Source organism: Fulvia fulva, chromosome 7, assembly GCF_020509005.1.
Source record: "Fulvia fulva chromosome 7, complete sequence".
Classification (NCBI taxonomy): domain Eukaryota; kingdom Fungi; phylum Ascomycota; class Dothideomycetes; order Mycosphaerellales; family Mycosphaerellaceae; genus Fulvia; species Fulvia fulva.
In genome coordinates, this window is record NC_063018.1 from 1780858 (window position 1) to 1806627 (window position 25770).

Genomic DNA, 25770 nt, shown 5'->3' on the forward strand with positions numbered 1-25770 from the left:
TCTTTTAAGTCTATTACCTTATAAAGATTCTAGAGCAAATTCTTCCTAAAGTATATAAATCTTCTATACTAAAGCTCCTACTACTTTAGGTCGGTCTCTAATTAAGTAGTTACAAAGGCATTCTCTCTTAGTAGTATACATAATGAGTAATATGCCCGTTCTTATAGGAGAGGAGAAATCTCCTTAATAAATAGAACTCCTCTAAGGAGCTTTGTCTAGACAACAGTCTTACTAGAGGGGGTAATAAGAGAAAATGATAGAGGTTGAACACTAAACTACTTACTAAACTAGTTCTATAAAACTAGGTTTACTCCTAGCTTAGGTATAAGTAGGACATCTTCCAAAACAACTTTTCTACTAGCTCTCCTACTTATCTCTACATTCCTAATATAAATAGTTAATAAAACCTACCTCCTACTTCAATCTATTTCTCCCTTATTAAGGGAGTTATAGATCTAAAGAGGCAGCTTTAGTTAGTTATATATAATGAAGTATAGGAGTTAAGTAACTACTCTAACGAGGGGAACTTGCCTTAGACTTCTATAGTTAAGTAAGCCACTTTATTATACTTATTATCATCAGACATCGTCTCTAGGGATAAGCTATATAAGTTACGTAGAAGTATATCGATGTCCTATTAAGTAAACCCGGGCTTATAACCTATTAAATAGGTATAGTATATATACGTATAAAGACCTTGCTAGGACTATATATCGACTACGAACGGATTGAAAAATGGCGACGACGACGGCAGTAGACGACCGAGAGCAAGGGGGAGACGAGTGGAGGACGCTCTGCAAGAAGGCGGAAGAGATGGTAGCGGCAGAAGAAGGGAGGTTTCCGGAGAGAGCACTGAAAGGAGTAATGAGCGAACTGCTCGGGGGACTGAAGGCGCTCAAACGACAAACAAGCACTACGATCAACATGGCAATCGAGGCAGCAACACGAAACGCAAGAAACAACCCTCAAAGAGACCCGAGACAGACCCAGGGCCCAACGACCTGGGCAACAATCGCGAGCCAACCCACCCCCCCTCAAAGCACAGTACTACGAGTCCATATTACGGACCAGAAAGAGAAGGAAGAGATAGGAAAGATGACCGGGAGGGAGATAGTCGAGAAGATCGGAGTAAAGGGAATAGTAGGGGCAAGGGCAGACAACAAAGGGGTCAAGCTGTTTACAGCACACGTACAGGACAAGAAGGCCCTCGAAATAAACAAGGAGTGGACACTGAAGATCGGGAGCACAGCGAAAGTCTCCCATCAACAGTACATGGTAATTGCGCATGGGGTCCCACGAACCTTTGATACACAAAGGGATACACCAAACCTCCAGAGGCAAAACCAGGTAACAGCACCAGGACTACAGATCACAAAGACAGCGTGGGTCAAGAAGAAGATAGAGGAGGGCAAGAGGGCCTCCTCGCTGATCTTATGGGTTGCAACACCAGAGCAAGCGAACAAGGTCTTAGACCAAGGGTTGTACTGGGACTTTGAGAGGCTGGATGTAGAAATCCATCAGAGCAACCACAGAATCCTTCAATGTTTCAACTGTCAACAGTACGGACATATTGCCCCAAAGTGTAGCAAAGCCACACCAGTCTGCTCACACTGTGCTGGTGATCACGCGACCCAAGAGTGCCAAAAACGGAAGGAGGACACAAGATGCGCAGCATGTGGGAGAAAACACCCGGCATGGTCAAACCAATGCCCAGTTAGACTATCAGCCCAGTGGAGAGCGCGGGAAGCAAGGGTAACAACACCAACCAGGTTCCTAGTAGGTGAACAGAAACAACCAGAGAGAACCACCCACCCGAATAAGAGACCCCGGCCACAAGAGGAGCCACAAATAGTGCCAGCAATAGGGAGACCAACGTTCTTGTACAAGGCAGCGCAGAGCAATGGACAAATGAGAATCAACCAAATGATAGGGAGCCAACCCCAAAGGGAAGAACAGGAGGAGGGACGGGAAAACTAACAGCAAGACCAACAGCAAGACCAAACGGACCTAGACACAAACATGTCCTGATGCCTCACACTAACAGACTATCAATCATTCAGTATAATGTGAACAGAAGCAAAGACAAGGTCCAAAGGAGCTTTCTACAAGCCTTAGACCCGGAGGAACACCACATTATAGCAATACAGGAACCATGGATCAACCCACACTCTAGGATTCCATCAACTGTGCGAGACCCGAGATACCACGTAGTAATAAACAGAACCGAGGGAGTCCCACGAACTTGTATCTATGTCAGTAAGAAGGTACTAGCAGAGGACTGGCAGGCCTGGCCGAGTACCGACAGGGATATCACCACAGTGCAGCTCAAAACAACTCAAGGCCAAGTCCTGATCCATAGCGTATACAACCCACCTCCAGAGTCCAGAAGCAGCACACAACTACACACGCTAGGAAGGCTCCCGGAAGCAATGAACCAACAAAACCACAACATCGTGATAGGAGATTTCAACCTCCACCACCCAAAGTGGGGATCGGACTTCACCCCAGCACACCACTTCTTAGCAGGGAGGCTCATTGGTCAGATGGAAACAGCCCAAATGGACTTGATCACGCCAAAGGGAACAGAAACTTGGGCTAGAAACAACAGTTCTAGCACGCTAGACCTATGCTTCATGTCCCACGCCTTAACACGACGGGTAGAAAGCTGCACAGTCAATGACCAACTAGAGTCCTCATCAGACCACTATCCAATCCAAACCGACATCCAACTCACAGTTGAGGAGGAGAGGGAACCTGAGAGGAGGCTCTGCTGGAAGCAGGCCGAGTGGACACTAGTACAGCAGCGGCTAGAAGGCGAACTAGAACAGGTGAACATTGACAACATACACACAACGGAGGGGATTGACCAAGCAGTGGAGCAGCTGATAGAAGCTATGCAAAGGGCAGCCCAGGCCCATATACCTGAGAAGAGATGGTCGCTATACCAGAAGCCATACTGGACACCAGAGTGCACAGCCAAAGTCAAGGAGGCAAGGAGAGCAAGAAGGAGATGGGAGCAACGACGCACCCAAGCAAACTGGGAAGCCTATAACAACGCGTGCAAAGCAAAGAAGGCGCAGATCAGAAGAGACAAGACGCAGGAGTGGAGGTCAACTGTAGGGATGATCACAGAACACCCGGAACAAATCTGGAGACTAGCAGAATGGGCCAGGAAACCAGACGAGGAACGAAACTCCCCGCCCCAGTTTCCCTCAATACAGGACCAAGACGGGGAAACGCAAACCACTCCGATAGGGAAAGCGAAAGCATTCGCAGACCACTTCTTCGGGACTCAGGTAGAGGCAGACCTAAGCAACATCCCAGGAACACACATTCCTCCGCCAAGGGAGGCTAACTGGCAAGTGTCTGCTATAGAGATCGGAAACATTATCAAGAAACTGAAGGGCAACAAAGCCCCAGGCCCAGACAAGATCCCTAACTGTTACCTAAAAGCTAGCAGCAGCCTTATCACTCCAGTGCTTGCGCCAATCTTTACCCAGTGCATGAAGCAGGGGTATTGCCCAAAGGCCTTTAGGCAATCACTGACTTGCGTCCTAAGGAAACCCCAAAAGGAAGACTATACCAAGTTGAAGTCATACAGACCAATTGCGTTGCTGAACACACTAGGGAAGCTCCTAGAGAAGGTCGTGGCTATAAGGCTCACCGGAATAGTAGAAGAACACAACCTCCTCCCGGCAACGCAAATGGGGGGGAGACAAAAGAGATCTACCCTCACAGCAGTCGAACTGATCACAGAGCAAATCAGACACATCTGGCACTATGGCAACAACAAGGTAGCCTCACTGCTTTCACTAGACATATCAGGGGCTTTCGACAATGTGTCCCACGCAAGGCTCCTACACATCCTCAGAATGAAAAGCATCCCAGCCTGGATAGTACACTTTGTGCAGTCATTCCTTAAGGACAGAACAACCCAGATCCTCCTAGGGTCCTTCAAAGCCCCGCAGACCCCAATTGCGAACACGGGCATCCCACAGGGCTCTACACTCTCCCCAATTCTGTTCCTCCTCTTTATGGCCGACCTGACCCCACTCCTAGAAACAGCAAACACCTCAGCATCGGGGTTCGTGGATGACACAAATATCCTAGCGTGGTCGGGGTCCACAGAGGAAAACTGCGCACTCCTAGAGGAGAGACATAGACAATGCGAAAAGTGGGCAAGAGAGCATGGGGCAAAATTCGCACCGGACAAGTACCAACTTATCCATTTTAGTAAGGCAAAGACAAAACACAACTTGGCAGCACCAGTAAAAATCCAGGGGTTCGAGACCCATCCTACAAGGGAACTCAGAGTCCTTGGGATATGGCTAGACCCGAAACTCAGCTGGGGACCACAAGTGAAGAAGGCGCAAGCGAGAGCGGACACCAACAGACAATCAATCGAGAGACTCACTGCGTCAACCTGGGGGGCGACCTTCACAAAGGCCCAGACCATGTACAAGGCCATTGTCAAGCCCGCAATGCTATATGGAGCAGCAATTTGGGCAGCGGAAAAACACATCCCGAAGAGAATTGAGGACCCCCTCAACAGAGCGCAGGCAGCCTGCCTAAAGAGAGTACTAGGGGCATACAAGTCAACCCCTCACAGGACAATGGAAATGGAATCAGGTACAGCCCCCATCAGGGAGTACCTCCAGGGCATGAGGTGTCAATACGCAGAGAAGACATCAGCATACCCAGCCCAGGGAACCATCCAAGCAGCTACTCAAAGGATAAGAACCCAGTGGGAGAGGAGGAGAAGACCCAACCGGCCACACATGATCCCACAGAAGGAAGCAGACCTAAAAACATCACAGGAAATCCTAGCAGCCCTTGAACAGAGAGAAGCTCTGAGGGAGCAAGCTAACACAGGGGACAAAGGGAAAAAGAAGCAAAGCCAAGCAGAAAGGATCGCAGGTCACCTATGGGAAACGCGTTGGAACCAAAAACCGGTGAGGCCAGGAGCCCCACCAGCGGCCAGGACCTTCGGGAGGTATAACTACCTTATCTATAAAGACCTGAAGAGGGCGGAAGCAAGCATAGCTATCCAGATTCGCTCTGAGCACATTGGGCTGAGAGCATACTTGCACCAAAGAAGAGTCCCAGGATACGATTCCAAACGTTGCCCCTGTGGCTACCTATCCCAAAACCCGGAGCACATGGTGCTGAACTGTACTAAGTGGGTAAAAGGGAGAAGCCAGTGGAGGGCGAAGGCAAGAGACAGGCAATACCAGGCCATCATCCAGGACAGACAAGATATAAGGAGAGTGACAAGATGGATCCTTAACGAGGACTACCTAGAGCAATTCTCCCTAGCAGTAGAAACGGAAAGGTGGATAGAGAGGAGGGAGAGAGAGAGAAGAGCCGGGGAAACAGAAGGGAGAAAGGGAATCGAGAGGAGGACATCACCAGGGTTACGGGCAAGGTAGTCATAGGGTAACAACCATGACACTAGCGTACCCTGAAGGAAGGAGAACGAAAGGACAAGACAGGAAAGAACGAGGAGGGCAAAGACGAGGAGGTTTTCATCCGTTAATCGGGTTTCCTACCTACACAAATAGACCTAAATAGCGAGAGACCTGCATAGGCCATAGGGCACTAAAACAGGCGAATGAATAATCTATCTATCTATCTATATAAGTTACGTAACTCTTAGGCGGGAAAACCTTTTCTAGTCTTCTTTGCTTTAGAGGTATAAGACTAGGCCTAGTTCTTCTAGAGTAATAGTATATTAGAGCTGAGTTTCTTTACTATTCTCTTAAGTTCTTCTATAGAGGACTTCTCTCTTAGTGTCCTCCTTAAAGTAGGTAGTAGAGTTCTCTTCTTCTTAATATATATTATATTCTAGGAAGATAGTAGTTAGGAATAAGATCTGAGGACCTTTCTTGCCTTAGGCAGACTAGGGCAGTCCTTGATTAGATGATCCTTCTTATAGAGAAGGTAGGAGAGTGGTCTTACTAGACCTAAGGGCTTGACCTAGGTAGCTACTATACTATACTTAGCCTTAGAGGGATCTAACCTAGCTTCCTAAGCTTTAAGGATCCTTAAGGTCCTTTTATGATCTATCTTTAGCTAAGCTATAATAGTACCCCTTATAACGTTCTATTTAGAACATACCGCCGGCTTAGCGCTTAGCTTTATATTTAGAGTTTTCTTAGGTAGCTTTCCTATATCTTAGATTTATACTCGCTAAGGTTCTTATATCTAGTAGCTTCCCTTCCTTTTAGCCTTTCTATTAGGTTAGATTAGCCTATAAGTAAATCTCCTAAGCTATAAGTCTCTAACTTACGCCTTAGTCGGACCTTAGTACTAAAGCTAAGCGAGGTAACCTTACTAACCTTATCTTAGCTCCTACGAACGGGGCGGGCTACTCAAACCTTTAGTATAGAGGACACTAACTAACACCCTAATCAAGGCGGTCATTACCTACCGGATTAGTAAGGTTTCGCTACTTATCTAGTCGGAGAGGGCCTAGCCTATAGTCGCACCCTAGGTAATAACTACGCGGCTTAGCCTACTAGCCTAAACGGTACCTTTAGGGCTACTTAGGCTATACCCCTAGCTACTCGGTCGTCCGCCGCCCTAACCGCGATAGCAACCCGGAGATAGATAGGGCGGACTACCTAGACGAAGATAACTTCGGCCTATATAACGAGCTAGCTAGTAGAGGCAAGGCGCCTAGGATAGGGGATCCCCCTGTCCTAAAGTCTAACGCTTAGGACGACGAGTACCTTAACTAGATATTGTCTATTAGAGCCTAGATTAGCCTAAATAAGAAATAGATTGTTAAACGACGCCTTTCCGACCTAGAGAAACTAGAGCTTGTTAGTAGCTTCGTCTATAGCGGCTTTAACTAGTTATAGTTTAAAGCTATTAAAGAAACGCGCCTAAAGCCCCCTTATCTTAGGCACGGCGATTTCGACAATATAATTACGTAGATCTCTAACTTTATAGTCGACCTAGACTATTAGGAGCAGATCTAGCGTAAGTAGGAGACTACCCGTTAAACTAGGAGTATTAGGACCTTTATTAGGTCGCTTAGGCTAACTAGGAGCCGTATAACTCCCCTACTAGATAACTTTACCTACCTACGCAAGTTTTTAGCCGGCCTAAAGCCCGATATACTAGCTAAACTAGACAATCGTAACTTCTAAGCGACTAATACGAGTATCCGCGTCTACTTCTAGTAGGCTATTATAGCCGACTAGCGACTCTATCTTAGCCGCGGAAGAGACTAGAAGCTAGCCGTAATAATATTAGCCGTCGAGAAGTTTGTAGACGGGGACACTAAAGCCTTTATAGCTCTCCGGAGCGACTTAGGTAGCTCGGCGCGCGGTAGAGGCCGCGGTAGAGGCCGCGGCGGACGTAGACGCGGGCGAGGCAATCGTAGAGGCCCCTCCGGGCGCTTAGACGGATACTATAACTATAGCAAGATAGGCCACTTCGCGCGCGACTACTCTAAGCTAAAAAATAGAGCCTAAGACGTCTTAATCGAGGTAGACGTACTTAGGATTATTAGACGCCTCTATACCCCTACCTAGAGAATCCTACTAGGATAGGACGATCCTAGCTACTAAGGGTAAGGCTTAGTAGATATAAGTAGAAGAGGATAGGGCATTGTCTTTATCTAAAGAACCCGAGTCGGAGACTAAAGAGGAGGTCGACTATACGATAGAGAGGCTAATAGCGATAGGCGGAGGGCTCTTTACTATCGATGCCCGCCTAGGACCTAATAAGGTTTAGGCTAAGGTTACCCTATACTATATAGCCTCTAAAGTATACCTCTTAGCCCGAAAATCGAAGCAACTCCCTCGATCGCTTTTTAGGGACTTACCGCTAATAAGGATCGTCCTCCTAAACGGTAAGGAGATCATTTCTACTTAGGGTGTCCTTCTACTATATTAGATTAGTACCTAGTAGGACATAGTCCCCGCTAGAGTTATCGATATAGAAGGATTTGACCTTATCCTAGGCCTTAAGTAGTTCTAGGAAGTCAACCCTAACGTAAACTAGTAGTCTAGCTCTACTAGACTACGGGACCGGCGTAGCCGGTACTATACGATTAGGTCGTACTCTAAGGTGTTCGACCTAAAGGACGACGAAGGCGAGCTAGAAATGTTCAACTCTATATGTTTAGTAGACTTCGCTATACGACACGAAGGACCCTAGCTCTTCTACTCGCTTAGGCGACTCCCTAATAATGCCCTAGTTAATATCGACTTCGAGGAGTACGGCTTAGATAAGGTATACGAACGCCTTATAGCTATAGTAGAGGACCTAGACGACGAGTCTTAGCTACCGTAGGTAGGTAACTAGGTCTTCTAGACGTTAGTTAATCTCTTCCTAGAGATCTAGAGAGCTTAGCTCCCGGCTAGACTCCTACGGAAGAGAGCTTTCGACTATACTATCCCTACTAGTAACGCTCGACCTATTAACTAGCCCGTATACCGTCTAAGCCCTAGTTAGCTTTAAGAATAGGCTCGCTAGATCTAGATACTCCTTGATCGCGGACTAATTAAGGTCTCGTCCCTACCCTAGGGATCCCTAGTAAACTACTAAAAACGGCTTCCCCCTCCTACGTATCTAGAAGTACCTAGATATGGTCGCGAAGGCTAAATACTTTAGTAAACTAGACCTAGTCTTAGGGTACTAGTAGCTACTAATCGACTTAGCCGATACGTATAAGACTACCTTTAATACTAGGATTAGGAAGTACGAGTTCCTCGTTATACCCTTTAGGCTAACAAACGCCCTAGCCTCGTTTTAGTCTATAATAAACGAGATCCTAAGAGATCTGCTTTAGAAGAAGGTCGTCGTGTACCTCGACAACATCCTGGTCTTCTTAGACTCTAAGGAATAGCACGAAAAAGACCTAAAGGAGGTCTTTGACCGCCTAAAGAAAGCTAAACTATTCTACTCCCCTAAGAAGTACGATATTTGAGTCAAGTTTGTCACCTTCTACGGGCATTAGATCGAGAAGAATTCGATTAGGCTACTATAAGACAAGATCGACGCGATTAATAGTTAGCCTACGCCTCTAATATATAGTAGATTAGGCAGTTCCTTAGCCTCGTAGACTACTACCGCCGCTTTATTAAGGGCTTCGCGAAACTCGTAGTACCCCTCTTAGATCTTCTTAAGGAAAGCGACGAGTCCCTTAGGCGGAAAAAGCGTCGCCTAGTACGATAGAACGCCTAGTACGTATACGCTTTTAAGAGCCTAAAGCTCGCGCTAACCTTAGGGCCTATACTAATCCCGCCTAACCCTAAGAAGCCCTTTACGATTAAGACTAATATATCTAAATAGGCTATAGGCGCTACTCTCTATCAAATAGAAGCTAATAACTAGCTATACCCTATAGCCTTCTCTAGAAGGAAGCTTTAGGGAGCCGAGCTAAATTACCTAATCTACGAAAAGGAGGGCCTAGTAATTAAGGAAGCCCTCCGAACCTAGGATAACTACGTAGAAAATAGCTATACGGTTACGATCCTAACCGATTACTAGTCGCTTAGGTATCTTAATAGTACTAAGGGCTAGAGTAAGAGGATCGTACGATAGGCTTAAGAGTTTTAGTAATATAACTTAGATATTAGGTATTATAAGGGAGAAGAGGCGATCGTTCCCGATACGCTCTCCCGTTAGCCTAACTTTATTAGAGAAGGACCTACTAACCTAGCTTAGCCGGTTAAGTAACTCGTAGCTATAAGATTTAAAGCTAACGAGACCGACTTGTTCCCTAAACTAATAAGGTAGTTCAAGTTAACGGGATAGATACTAACTTACGGTCTCTACCTCGAGAGCTTAATTAAGGTACGAGAAGAGGAATTCGAGCTACTCCTACCGATCGACGAGTCTAAGGAACCTAGATTAGGCTTTATTCTTCTAGACGATAAGGGAACTATTACGGTTTACTACTACCGTAACGTCGCGCGCCTTAGCGCTTCCTTATATATCTCGTACGCTTCGCGCTTCTCTTTCGTAGCCTTACCGAACAACGCTTATTTTACGGTAACCCTATACTATCGTCTTATAGATCACTACCCGTAATAGTTTGTTCGGTCTTATAAGCGGTCTATCTAGTTAGGCTAGTAGTTATAATCAAACTGTACTAATAATAACTATAGTCGCGTAAATAAGCGTATTAGTTAAGTTAATAGATCACCTCTCTCCTTTACGTAAAACGCGTTAAGGCAGGTCAAGTTCACTATAGTTCCTAACCGTAGAGTCGCGCGTATAGGCGTACTAATAATAACTATAGTCGCGTAAATAAGCGTACTAGTTAAGTTAATAGATCACCTCTCTCGTTCGCGTAAAACGCGCGCCTCCCTACTCTTATAGGGCCCTTATATACCTACTAAGAGAGTAGTCTTATCTACTACGTAATAGTATCATATAGCTATACCCGGTAGTACTACTAACGAGGTGCTCTTGCCTAAGTAACCTCTTTATCTAGATCTTAGTAAGTATAAGCGTTAGTCGCTCGTACGCGCTAAGCTTTTCCTAACCGTATCTACTAAAACGTAGACACTCGATAACCTAGGTACCGATACCGCCCTAGGTGCCTTCCCTTCCGACGACGACTCGAACGTATTCGCCGCCGAATAATAAGAGATCGAGAAGGATCCACTACCTAAAGAATAGTAGTTTACCTTAACCTCCGACCCTATTAACTTCGTATAATTCCTCGACGAAGAATAGATCTTAGAAGAAGGAAGAATCAAGGTGTATAAGATTATAGAGTCAAGAGGTAATATATCTATATAAGATAGTAAAACTAATAATATACGCTAACCTAAGGAGTAGGTAATCGCCTTAGAGTATACTACTATTAAGAGCCTAGCCGAGTTCGCGACTCGTACTATAGTATACCCGGAGATTATGTTTCACCTCGTTCGCTAGATATAGTTAGACTTTATTATACTTTTCAACTAGGTCGAGTCCCTAAAGAAGGCTAATAAGGTTATATAGCGTAAGTACGCCGATATAAAGAAGGAACGTAATATCGTATCCGAGAGTCTTAGTTAACTCGAAAAGGATAAGGATGTTAAGGGCCTCTTTATATTCTACTTTAATAAATACTAGAAGTATAAGAGTTAGATACAAGACCTTAAGGAAGCTAATTAGCGCCTCCGATAGGATAACGATACGCTCTTCGGATAGGTCGAGGAGTCGTAGATAGGTATATTACCTAAGGACATCAAAGCCCTATCTAAGCGTAATTAGGCTCTAAATAAGGAGGTAGTAGAGCTAAAGGCTTAGCTAGTAGCTAAGGACACGAACGGTACTAGCGATACTAGCGGTACTAACGGTAATAATAATAATAACCGTAGTCGTTAGGTCCGCGTCTACTCCCCTCGTCGTAACGGTGTTTTACGATTACCTACGCCTCCTACTTAGTAGGACCGTATAGGTAGAGGCACCCGACGAGGAGGTAGTAGAGGTAGTAGCGATAACGACGGAGACAACTCTAATAACGATAAGGGTAGAGATAATAGTCGACTACGCCGTTACCTACGCCGTAACTCCTTACGACGAGAACGCTAGGGCATACCTAGTAGTACTTCTAGGGTAACTAGCAATACCGCCGTTAGCTAGTTCACTACTATCAAACCCTCCGTTAATATTATATATACTAATAAGTTAGTTAAGGACCTAGGAAGTAAGTTCGACAATAAGAATATAAACTTTAACCGTTAGCTCGACTAGCTAGAGATTAAGCTATCCGTAATATAGTTCTAGACTATCGAGGACGGACTACGCTATATCCTTAACTACCTCGACGGGTACCCGTACTAGCTATACAATCCGCGAGTACCCTCTAAGCGTACTAAGCGTAATTGCGTTAACCCCTTTAAGTCTATTAATAGGATAATCTAATTCCTTATCGATCGGTATAGTAAGAAGGACGTCGTAGGCAAGGCCTTCTAGAAGCTCTAGGTCTTATAGTAGGGTAAGAACGAGTGATTTTCTATCTTTATCGCTAAGTACGACGAATAGCGTAACTTATACGACTTATTAGCTAAGACTAATTACCGCCTACTCGAGGGTAAGCTTAACTACAAATATATAGAGGCACTGCCTATAGAGACCGAAGACTGCGAAGACTTAGTCGACCTATACTATAAGCTCGAAGCTAAGTTCGAGCGCCTAAAGTCAAAGACCCTAGCTATACTACGACTACCTCGTAGTACTAGCGGTAGTAACGGTACTATACCTACCGCGCCCGGCGTAGCCTAAGGTTTAGGCCTTAAGCTATACGCTTAGATATCGCGCGAATTTAAGGAACTTAAAAAGCTCGAGCCTAAGGAGAAGGCTAGTATTATCGTAGTAGGCGGTTATATCCGCTACGGCCGTATAGACTATAACTTATACTCGCTAGACTACCCTATTAAGTAGTATAAGCGCCCTCCGCCGCGCGCGAATACTAGCTCTATAATATAGATACCGGCTAACCCTTAGTAATAGCGAAATAGCTAGACTAACGCTTAAGTACGACAACCGTTAGTCCTACTTACGAACATAATACTAAGAAGGAAATATAGCGAGATGCGGTAATATAAGGACTAGAGTACGCTTTACGTATATTAGTAGGCTCTCTAATACCGCCTATTATACGAGGGGTACTAAGGCCGAGAGTATCCCCTTACCTTATAATGCCTAGTAGTATAGATAGTAATCAAGCTCTTGCCTTCCTTAATTATAGTGCTACCTCTTAGTATATAAATTCTGTATACGCTCGTATATATAATCTTCCTCGACTCTAGGAAGAACCTCTTTAATTAGGACTAGCTAATAGCGGCTCCGCTAACGAGCTTATTACCGAGTCTACGTACTTTCCTTTTAATGTCGGCGGCTACGTCGAAATCCTTAGCTACTATCTAGTAGAATTACTAAAGTATAACACCGTACTCGGCTCTAGTTAGTTTGTAGACTACGAACTAGAGATATAATAGGAGAAGGGCATTATAATAATGAATTATTTGAATGAGTATACCTATAAGGCAAACTAGAGGTCTAATACGTACCTAATAGTATAGTCTATTAACTATCTAGCTACGCTAGTACTATTAGGCAATTATTAACCGCCGATAGTAGAAGATAATCCCGACGAAGTTACCGCTCCTACGCTATCGTTACCTAAGTATATACCCTAACTATAGTTCTATACGACGTTCGAGGACGAAGAGGATGACTTCCGTATATATACTCGATAACCGTTACCGGTAGACGGCGTTAAGACGTTAAAGCGACCGTACCGATATACGAAACAAAAGTAACGAGTTATCGAACTAGAACTAGAGATCGATATCGTAAATATCTCCGCGGCTTACGTAGTAAAACTAGCTCGTAAGAAAGGAGCGGAAGTCTATATAATGTAGATTATACTACCTAGTTAGAAGTACTACGCTAACCTATTACGAGCCTACGTAATAGTAGCGACTAGGTAAGACTTCGATCCTACTAGGCTCTACGCTATAAACCTTCGAACGGTGTAGTTAGTAAACCCCTTGACAGTATATATAATAATAGTGAACAGCGACTTCGACAGATCTATAAATAGTAAAGATAAGGACTAAGATACTAAGGTCTACTTACTCTAGGAACTGTACAATTTTAAGGACTGTTTTAACCGTTAGGATATATTATAGATCCTACCTCACCGCCCTAGTAAAGACTATAAAATACACCTTAAAGACAAAACTAAGTCACCTCCTTTTAAGCGGCTATACGTAATATCGTCTCGCGAGAATAAGGTAATTAAGAAGTAGGTCGATAATTAGCTAGAATCTAGAGCGATATAACGAAGTACGAGCCCGGCTTCTATACTAGTACTAATTATACATAAACTAGGCGGCGGTCTACGGGTCTATATCGACTCTAGAGCTCTTAATACCCTTACGATCAAAAGTAGATACCTAATACCGCTATTCTAAGAAACGCTAAACCGCCTAAATAGGAAGAAGTACTTTACTAAACTCGATATTATCTCTACCTTTAACCGTATTTGTATTACGGAGGGCTACGAATAGAAAACTACGTTTAGTACTCGCTATAGTCAATTCGAGTATATAGTAATGCCTTTCGGCCTATATAATACTCTAGGAACATTCTAATTATATATTAATGATACGCTTAGGGAGTATCTCGATAACTTCTGTTTAGTATACCTAAATAATATCCTAATCTTTAGCGATATATTCGAGGAATATATATAATACGTACGTAAAGTACTATAGCGTATACGTAAAGCCGGCCTATAATTAGATATCGACAAATACGAGTTCTACTAAACAGAGACGAAGTATCTTAGTATTATTATAGGAGTCGACGGTATCCGTATAGACCCGGAAAAGGTCGACGTAGTCAAGAACTAGCTTACTCTAATATACCTAAGGCATATATAAGTATTCCTTAGGTTCGGAAACTTCTATCGAAGGTTTATATAGAACTTCTCTAAAATCTATATACCCCTTACGAATTTAATAAAGACTAGTAAGAATAGTAAGCCGATACTATTCGTTTAGACAATAGAATACGAAGTAGTCTTCTAAGGATTAAAAGATGCATTCTTAACGGATACGGTACTCGTACACTTCGTACTAGGGTTAGAAACTATAGTCGAAACAGATGCCTTAGATTTCGTTACTACGGTAGTAATTTTATAGAAATACGGAGACGTCTAGAGACCGGTAGTATATATGTCTAAGAAGATGTTACTATAGGAGTATAACTACGAGATTTATAATAAAGAACTATTAGCTATCGTCCTCGCCTTCGGAGAATAGAGACCTAAGCTTACTGTTAACTTAGATAATAATATAGATACCGATTTCGAGAATACGAAGGATATAGATAACAATCCCGTTATTATCTACTCCGATTACAAGAACCTAGAATACTTTATAAGTACGAAACAACTTAATAGACGGTAGGCACGCTAGGTATAGTTCCTAGTATAGTTCGTATTTAAAATTACCTATCGTCTAGGTATATAGGGTATAAAGCCTAATAGCCTTACTAGACGATCGTAAGATCTACCGTTAGATCTAAGCGATCCACGTCTATAGTATTAGAGCTAGGTAATCCTACCGCCCGCTCGCCTCAATATTAAGCTTAATTCAAGCGAGCTACGGGAGGGGGAGGTAGCGTAGTAGGTAGTATAGTAGGATTTACTTATATAAGTTAAGGCTCTATATAACGAAGAGACCGTTTAGGCTACTATATAATAGCTATCCTAGAACTAGTAGGTACCCCTATTATATAAATATAAGATCGACGATCGTACGTCTAAAGTAGAAGATAGCATAATCTATATAAAGAACGCCTACTAAGGATATAGCTTATTTGTCCTAGAAGTTACTAGCGTAGTAGAACTTCGTACTCTAATCACGAAACGTTTCTACGACATACCCGCGGCTAGGTATCCCGGCCGTAAAAAGACATTCGAGTTGATTAGTAGATACTACCGCTAGCTACGTATAGTATAAACGATTAAGAGATTCGTCCGTAATTGTGTTATATATAGAACAACGGTTCCGTCAAATCAGTAGTATTAGGGCCTCCTTATACTATTACCGGTACTCTTTAGAGTATAGGAGGATATCGCTATTAACTTTGTTATAGATTTGCCCGTAAGTAAGAGCTTAACCGATAGACAAACGTATAAGAACGTCCTTATAGTTACGGATAGGCTTACTAAGGAGAGACACCTAATCCTAGTACTATAGATAGACGCCCTATATACCGTATATATCTTTATCCGCTATATCTTCGTACGGAAGTAGAATTAGAATACGGACTATATAGCTATCGAACGTCCGGAGGAAAAATGGCAACGACGACGGTAGTAGACGACCGAGAGCAAGGGGGAGACGAGTAGAGGACGCTCTATAAGAAGGCGGAAGAGATAGTAGCGGTAGAAGAAGGGAGGTTTCCGGAGAGAGTACTAAAAGGAGTAATAAGCGAACTACTCGGGGAACTAAAGGCGCTTAAACGACAAACAAGCACTACGATTAACATAGCAATCGAGGTAGCAACACGAAACGTAAGAAACAACCCTTAAAGAGACCTAAGACAGACCTAGGGCCTAACGACCTAGGCAATAATCGCGAGCCAATCTACCCCCCCCTTAAAGTATAGTACTACGAGTCTATATTACGGACTAGAAAGAGAAGGAAGAGATAGGAAAGATGACCGGGAGGGAGATAGTCGAGAAGATCGGAGTAAAGGGAATAGTAGGGGCAAGGGTAGATAATAAAGGGGTCAAGCTGTTTATAGTATACGTATAGGACAAGAAGGCCCTCGAAATAAATAAGGAGTAGACACTGAAGATCGGGAGTATAGCGAAAGTCTCCTATTAACAGTATATAGTAATTGCGTATAGGGTCCTACAAACCTTTGATATATAAAGGGATATACTAAACCTCTAGAGGCAAAACTAGGTAATAGTACTAGGACTATAGATCATAAAGACAGCGTAGGTCAAGAAGAAGATAGAGGAGGGCAAGAGGGCCTCCTCGCTAATCTTATAGGTTATAATACTAGAGCAAGCGAACAAGGTCTTAGACTAAGGGTTGTACTAGGACTTTAAGAGGCTAGATATAGAAATCTATTAGAGCAACTATAGAATCCTTCAATATTTTGACTGTTAATAGTACGGACATATTGTCCCAAAGTGTAGCAAAGCCACACTAGTCTACTTATACTATACTAGTAATCACGCGACCTAAGAGTGCCAAAAACGGAAGGAGGACATAAGATACGTAGTATATAGGAGAAAACACCCGGTATAGTCAAACTAATACCTAGTTAGACTATTAGCCTAGTAGAGAGCGCGTGAAGCAAGGGTAATAACACTAACTAGGTTCCTAGTAGGTGAACAGAAACAACTAGAGAGAACTACCTACCCGAATAAGAGACCCCGGCTATAAGAGGAGCTACAAATAGTGCTAGTAATAGGGAGACTAACGTTCTTATATAAGGCAGCGCAGAGCAATAGACAAATGAGAATCAACCAAATGATAGGGAGCTAACCCTAAAGGGAAGAATAGGAGGAGGGACGGGAAAACTAATAGCAAGACTAATAGTAAGACCAAACGGACCTAGACACAAACATGTCCTAATGCCTTATACTAACAGACTATTAATTATTTAGTATAATGTGAATAGAAGTAAAGACAAGGTCTAAAGGAGCTTTCTACAAGCCTTAGACCCGGAGGAACACCACATTATAGCAATATAGGAACTATAGATCAACCTACACTCTAGGATTCTATTAACTATACGAGACCCGAGATACTACGTAGTAATAAATAGAACCGAGGGAGTCCCACGAACTTATATCTAGGTCAGTAAGAAGGTACTAGTAGAGGACTAGTAGGCCTAGCCGAGAACCGATAGGGATATTACTATAGTATAGCTTAAAACAACTTAAGGCTAGGTCCTAATCCATAGCGTATATAACCTACCTCTAGAGTCTAGAAGCAGCATATAACTATATACGCTAGGAAGGCTCCCGGAAGTAATAGACTAACAAAACCACAACATCGTAATAGGAGATTTTAACCTCTACTACCTAAGGTAGGGATCGGACTTTACCCTAGTATACCACTTCTTAGTAGGGAGGCTTATTAGTCAGATAGAAACAGCCTAAATGGACTTGATCACGCTAAAGGGAACAGAAACTTAGGCTAGAAACAACAGTTCTAGTACGCTAGACCTATACTTTATGTCCTACGCCTTAATACGACGGGTAGAAAGCTATATAGTTAATGACTAACTAGAGTCCTTATTAGACCACTATCTAATCTAAACCGACATCTAACTTATAGTTAAGGAGGAGAGGGAACCTAAGAGGAGGCTCTACTAGAAGTAGGCCGAGTAGACACTAGTATAGTAGCGGCTAGAAGGCGAACTAGAACAGGTGAACATTAATAATATATATATAACGGAGGAGATTAACCAAGTAGTAGAGCAGCTAATAGAAGCTATACAAAGGGCAGCCTAGGCCTATATACCTAAGAAGAGATGGTCGCTATACTAGAAGCTATACTAGACACTAGAGTATATAGCTAAAGTCAAGGAGGCAAGGAGAGTAAGAAGGAGATAGGAGTAACGACGCACCTAAGTAAACTAGGAAGCCTATAACAACGCGTATAAAGCAAAGAAGGCGTAGATTAGAAGAGACAAGACGTAGGAGTAGAGGTCAACTGTAGGGATGATTATAGAACACCCGGAACAAATCTAGAGACTAGTAGAATAGGCTAGGAAACTAGACGAGGAACGAAACTCCCCGCCCTAGTTTCCCTTAATATAGGACTAAGACGGGGAAACGCAAACCACTCCGATAGGGAAAGCGAAAGCATTCGTAGACCACTTCTTTAGGACTTAGGTAGAGGCAGACCTAAGTAACATCCTAGGAATATACATTCCTCCGCTAAGGGAGGCTAACTAGTAAGTATCTACTATAGAGATCGGAAATATTATTAAGAAACTAAAGGGCAACAAAGCCCTAGGCCTAGACAAGATCCCTAACTGTTACCTAAAAGCTAGTAGTAGCCTCATTACTCTAGTACTTACGCCAATCTTTACCTAGTGTATAAAGTAGGGGTATTGCCTAAAGGCCTTTAGACAATCACTAACTTACGTCCTAAGGAAACCCTAAAAGGAAGACTATACTAAGTTGAAGTTATATAGACCAATTGCATTACTAAATATACTAGGGAAGCTCCTAGAGAAGGTCGTAGCTATAAGGCTCACCGGAATAGTAGAAGAACACAACCTCCTCCCGGTAACGTAAATAGGGGGGAGACAAAAGAGATCTACCCTTATAGCAGTCGAACTGATTATAGAGCAAATCAGACATATCTAGCACTATAGTAATAACAAGGTAGCCTTACTACTTTTACTAGATATATTAGGGGCTTTCGACAACGTGTCCTACGTAAGGCTCCTATATATCCTTAGAATAAAAAGTATCCTAGCCTAGATAGTACACTTTATATAGTCATTCCTTAAGGACAGAACAACCTAGATCCTCCTAGGGTCCTTTAAAGCCCCGTAGACCCTAATTACGAATACGGGCATCCTATAGGGCTCTACACTCTCCCCAATTCTGTTCCTCCTCTTTATAGCCGGCCTGACCCTACTCCTAGAAACAGTAAACACCTTAGTATCGGGGTTTATAGATAATATAAATATCCTAGCGTAGTCGGGGTCTATAGAGGAAAACTGCGCAATTCTAGAGGAGAGACATAGACAATACGAAAAGTAGGTAAGAGAGTATAGGGCAAAATTCGTACCGAATAAGTACTAACTTAGCTATTTTAGTAAGGTAAAGACAAAACACAACTTAGTAGCACTAGTAAAAATCCAGGGGTTCGAGACCTATCCTATAAGGGAACTTAGAGTCCTTAGGATATAGCTAGACCCGAAACTTAGCTAGGGACTATAAGTAAAGAAGGCGTAAGCGAGAGCGGACACTAATAGACAATTAATCGAGAGACTCACTACGTTAACCTAGGGGGCGACCTTCATAAAGGCCTAGACTATGTATAAGGCTATTGTCAAGCCCGTAATACTATATAGAGTAGCAATTTAGGTAGCGGAAAAACACATCCCAAAGAGAATTAAGGACCCCCTTAACAGAGCGTAGGTAGCCTACCTAAAGAGAGTACTAGGGGCATATAAGTCAACCCCTTATAGGACAATAGAAATGGAATTAGGTACAGCCCCTATTAGGGAGTACCTCTAGGGCATAAGGTGTCAATACGTAGAGAATACATCAGTATACCTAGCCTAGGGAACTATCTAAGTAGCTACTTAAAGGATAAGAACCTAGTAGGAGAGGAGGAGAAGACCTAACCGGCCACACATAATCCTATAGAAGGAAGCAGACCTAAAAACATTATAGGAAATCCTAGCAGCCCTTAAACAGAGAGAAGCTCTAAGGGAGCAAGCTAACATAGGGGACAAAGGGAAAAAGAAGCAAAGCTAAGTAGAAAGGATCGTAGGTCACCTATAGGAAACGCGTTAGAACTAAAAACCGGTGAGGCTAGGAGCCCTACTAGCGGCTAGGACCTTCGGGAGGTATAACTACCTTATCTACAAAGACCTAAAGAGGGCGGAAGCAAGCATAGCTATCTAGATTCGCTCTAAGCACATTGGGCTAAGAGTATACTTATACTAAAGAAGAGTCCTAGGATACGATTCTAAACGTTACCCCTATAGCTATCTATCCTAAAACCCGGAGCATATAGTACTAAACTGTACTAAGTAGGTAAAAAGGAGAAGCTAGTAGAGGGCGAAGGCAAGAGATAGGCAATACTAGGCCATCATCTAGGATAGACAAGATATAAGGAGAGTAATAAGATAGACCCCTAACGAGGACTACCTAGAGCAGTTCTCCCTAGTAGTAGAAACGGAAAGGTGGATAGAGAGGAGGGAGAGAGAGAGAGAAGAGCCGGGGAAACAGAAGGGAGAAAGGGAATCGAGAGGAGGACATTACTAGGGTTACGGGCAAGGTAGTTATAGGGTAACAACTATAACACTAGCGTACCCTAAAGGAAGGAGAACGAAAGGACAAGACAGGAAAGAACGAGGAGGGTAAAGACGAGGAGGTTTTTATCCGTTAATCGGGTTTCCTACCTATACAAATAGACCTAAATAGCGAGAGACCTATATAGGCCATAGGGCACTAAAATAGGCGAATAAATAATCTATCTATCTATCTATATCTTCGTACGTTATAGTATTCCTAAGAGCATCGTCTCGGATCGGGGCTCCTAGTAGACGTCTACGTTCTAGAGACGAGTTTGCTCCCTACTTAGTATTTAATAACGACTGTCGACGGCCTTTTACCTAGAATCCGATAGATAGTCTAAAAACACGAATAAGGTTATAGAACGTTATCTTAGGGCCTACATTAACTACGCCTAAGATGATTAGGTTAATTAGTTACTACCTACCGAGTTTACTACTAATAATTATATATTAGCTACTACTAGAGTATTACCCTTCTACGCTAATACCGGTCGTAATCTAGAATTTACGGATACTAGTCTAACTACCCCTATAAAGCTTATGCCCTATAAGTAACGACTCGATATAGAATCTACGAATACGTTTGCTAAGCGTATAAACTAGATATACGTATATCTAAGGCAAGAAATTATATTGGCCTAAGCGTTATAAGTAGATTTTATAAACGTATATTGCTAGCTACCTCCGAATTATAATATTGGCGACGAAGTTTATATTAATACTACTAACTAGTCAACTATACGCCCGTCTAAGAAGCTCGATATTAAGAACGTAGGGCCGTACGAGATCACCGTAGCACTCCCGTATCAAAATGCTTACCGCGTTATAATACCTAATTAGTTAGGCAATCTCTATAACACTTTCTACGCCTCGCTCCTATAACTAGCTACTAATGACCCCGAACCTAGATAGATCCTAGTACCGCCGCCTCTAATCGAGATTACCCGTAACGACGACAGCGAAATATCCGAAGAGTACTTCGTAGAGGATATACTTAATAGGAAATATTTTAAGCTAAAGGGAAGACTACTAAAATACTTACTACCGAAGTAAGACGAGTATAAGTACCTAGTAAAGTAGAAAGGATACCGTGAGCCGAGCTAGGAGCTACTAGAAGTATTAGTAGGAGTAGCCGCCTCTGTTATAGACTTCTACTACAACTTTCCGACGAAGTCTATACCCGCCGACTTTAAGCCGCCGTACGACTAGGTACCTAATAAGGACCGAGTTACTAGTATACTACGATCTTATACTAAGTCTAGGTAGTTACCTACGGAGAACGCGAGTACGTCTATACCGGTAGTTATACCGTAAACTAATACACCCGTAACGGCGTCTAAGCTATAAGTAAGGACGTTACGCCGCTCGATAAGACTTAATACAAGTACGATAGAGTTCGACACGCCTATAGTTAACCTATAAAGCTCTATAGAAACAAACGCTATAGATATAGGCTCGGATACTTAATACGCTAGGGCTACTATAGAACCGCGTATACCTACTTCTATAAAGATAATAACGGATAGAAGTCTCTATAATAAGCGTTAGAACAAGGATGTCGCTATATACCCTAAGCCTCTATATAGCCGTACTAGCTTAGCCGCCCGACGGATATAGTAATCGATAGTAAGGAGGATATTAAGAGTTTAGAGGATGCTTAAGCTAAACAAGGTAGACTAGAGGATAATATAGTTTTCGTAGATACACTACTATAGAGATAGAGCCGTCCGAGGACGAATAGCGATCTAAAGGGGGGGTACTATTACGGTTTACTACTACCGTAACGTTACGCGCCTTAGCGCTTCCTTATATATCTCGCGCGCTTTACGCTTCTCTTTCGTAGCCTTACCGAATAACGCTTGTTTTACGGTAACCCTATACTATCGTCTTATAGATTACTACCCGTAATAGAAATAGCGCCTTTCCTTATACTAACCTAGCGTCTTGATCTAGTAAACTACGTATACTAGCGATACGGACACTTTACGGCGCCCGGACTAATAGGTTAGCTCGAGATAAGAGCCTAGTAGCCTAGTATAAGAAAGGACGTACGAAAGTTCATCGAATCCTACCCTAGATACTAGCTAACGTAGAAAAAGAAGCCTAATAAGCCTAAAACACGCGAGCCGCGGTTTTACTAGGTTAACGATAAGCTTCGGCCCTTCGAGAGATAGGCGATTAATGTCGTAGGGCCTTTACCGAAGAGTCTACTAGGGAACGAGTATATTATTACGGCGATAGATTACGCTACGAGTTAGCTAGTCGCTTAGGCCGTTCCGCGTACGGATACTAAAGCGACTATAGTATTCCTATACGAGAGAATCTATTAGGACTACGGGCCACCCCGCGAGCTCCTCTAAGATAAAAGTAAGAACTTCCTAAGTAGGGTTATAAGCTACCTAATAAAGCAGTTTAAGGCTAATTATCGTCTAGTATCCCTATATTATCCTATAACGAATAGGAAGGTAGAAAACCTAAACGGTATACTAGGATCGATACTAACGAAGCTATATATCGGTAACGATATTAGGCTATAGGATACCTTTCTACCTAAAGCGATCTACTATACTAGATACCGCTAGTATATAATAACCTACCTTAGCCCCTTCTACCTTATATATAGCTAATACCTACGAATCCTAGAAGACGAGAACGAGCTACGAGCTAAGAATGTCTTAGTTAACGACTATAGGAAGCGTATCGTCCGCGTCCGCTATACGCGTTAGCTCGTAAATAAAAGACTACTTTCTCGGGCTTAGACTAGGAACCTAATAAGTCTAAAGTTGCTTCCGCCGGAGGTATAGCTAAGACGTAAAGTCGGAGAATAGGTCTTACCAATAAACCTAGATCCGCGTAAGCTAGAAGCTAAGTACTTTAGACCCTATAAGATCCGTAAAGCGAGCTTCCTAGGGACGTATATACTTTAGACCCCTACGGGTAGGATTCTAAGGCATCTCGTCTATAGGAATAGGCTTATATTAGCCGTACGTAAGGATCTAGCTAAATTCTAGTATCTATATCTAGCTAGGAGACTTCTAGATAGGTCTAGTATTTTAGAAGATAAGCTAGAACTTAAGGAAGTTCTAGGCACTAGTCAAGACACGAGTCTTAATCTAAAGGACCTTTTGACTATACCGGAGGCTAAGTAGTTAAAGAAACAAGTTGAACTCTAGACTACGAAAGAACGTAGCTAACCTTACGTAGGAGCGCGAGGGTTCTTAGTAGGGGAGGAAGGTTAAAGAAGAGAAGTTGACTTACTAGAGCAAGTTTAGCGAGACCTAAGAGTTACGAAGAATGCTTAGAGGAAAAGAAGCGAGCAAAAGACTTTAGCTAAAGCACTTAGGTCTTAAAGGCGATCTTATTAGATTGAGTTAAGAAGAGTAGGCAAGGAGTAAGATTAGGTATATTCCCTACTACTCGAGAAGGACACTTAGGAAGATCGTTAGCCTCTATAATAAGAAAGTCCTTAGGAAGCTATCCCTACCCTAGCTAAACCCGCTAAGGTCCCGTAGGAGATACCGGTTAGGGAGATTGAAGTGTTTAGCTCGACGCTCTATCCCTAGGCCGACGAAAAAGAGTCAGCCCTACCTTAGGGAACATTACTTAGATTAAGCGTAGCGGACGAAGTTATAGCCGAACCTAAAGCGGCTAATAGCCTTTTAGATATAGATATACCGGACTTAGTAGACCCGGGGGTTAGATAAGCTAACCTATCGTAGTAGCTACTTTAAGAAGCCGAGGTAGTAGCTAAGACCGCTCGCCTAAAGGGACTAAGGTAGCGGATAACGAAGAAGAAACTATAGGAGTAAGCCTAGTTACCGAAGCGGCGCTAAGGGAGTTAGGTCGTAAGAATTATTAATTAGGGTTGTTAGTCTATAGTACTCTTAAGTTAGGCTACTCGGCTACCTATCGCTCGTATAAAACAAGAACGTAGTACTAAATTATAAAGTAGCCTCGGGCTTATTATTATCTAGGCTCTTAGAGCCTTACTTCTAACCTAGGAACCGGAAATTACTAGGTACTACCTCTAGATCCTCTCTATTATCATCCTCTATTATCGGTATAGGCGAACGAGCTAAGGAGCTAGATAGAACTATAGCCCCTCTCGGCCTCTCGGTAATCGAGCCGAATTATAAAGTACGTCTAGTCGCGATTAACCGCCTAAACCGCTTAGCTACTAGAAGAACGGGAGGACTAGCTATACGACCGTAGACCGTAGGCGAGGTTACGACCGCCTCGCCCTTACCCTTAGAGTCTTCTAGGAGAGGCGTCTATACCGGAATCTCGCGGAGCTACCTAATGTAGTCGGAGGTATCGCTTAGACCCTCCTACGGCTCGTTACGGTCTAGGGTATAGCGCGGCGATATCTACCGAGGGCTACGCCGAGTCCTAGGAGCCGACTTCTTAGCTAAGGCCGCGGGCTTCTTACTAGCTAAAGACACGGGCTTCTTACTAGGAGGCTTCCTAGGCACCTTAGGTATACTAGCGGACTTACTAGGCTTAGTTAGTAATACGAACAAGCCGTCGTCCTCCTTATCTAAGGTGTTCTCCTCCTAGCTAGGTCTATTCGTATTAGTCTCGGCGTTCTCGCGAATAAAGGCGCGGACGTAAGCCAAGTTAGCCTTTAACGCGGCCTTTAGGCGGCTAGCGGCGTCGCGGGTAGTATAAGGCTTACGACTAACCTAGAAGACTAGACTATATATAGCTAGGGTCGGGGCGTTAATCTAAGCTAGATTATAATACTTAAACTTAGTATTCTAGAACTAACTAGACTCCGTAACCTAAGTGATATCGTAGGCCTAGGGAAGATTAGAGAAGTTAGCTACCTTACTAGAGGTAACTAGGCGCTTAGAGTCCTTTAACCGGGAAGACCGCTTAGTATAGCTAAACTTAGTACGAGACCGGCTACGGTCGTAGGTAGAGTACTTACTAGTCTAGAAATAATTAGTATAGCCGCCGCGCTCGATAAAGGTAAAGTCGCCTATAGTATTAGGCTTAGGATCCTCCTAGTCGCATTTCTCTAGCTTACTACTTAGTAGGCTAAGTTACTAGTACTTAGTAAAGATTCCTAGCGGACGCTCGGTATCGCCCTTAGAACGGTAGCTTTATACGTATCGCGTAGATCTAGAGCGGCCGCTATAGTAGCTAAAGACAATCGCCGCTAGCCTAGTTTATACGGTATACGGTCTATAAGCGATAGGCTACCTTAGAATACCGCCCTTAGGGACC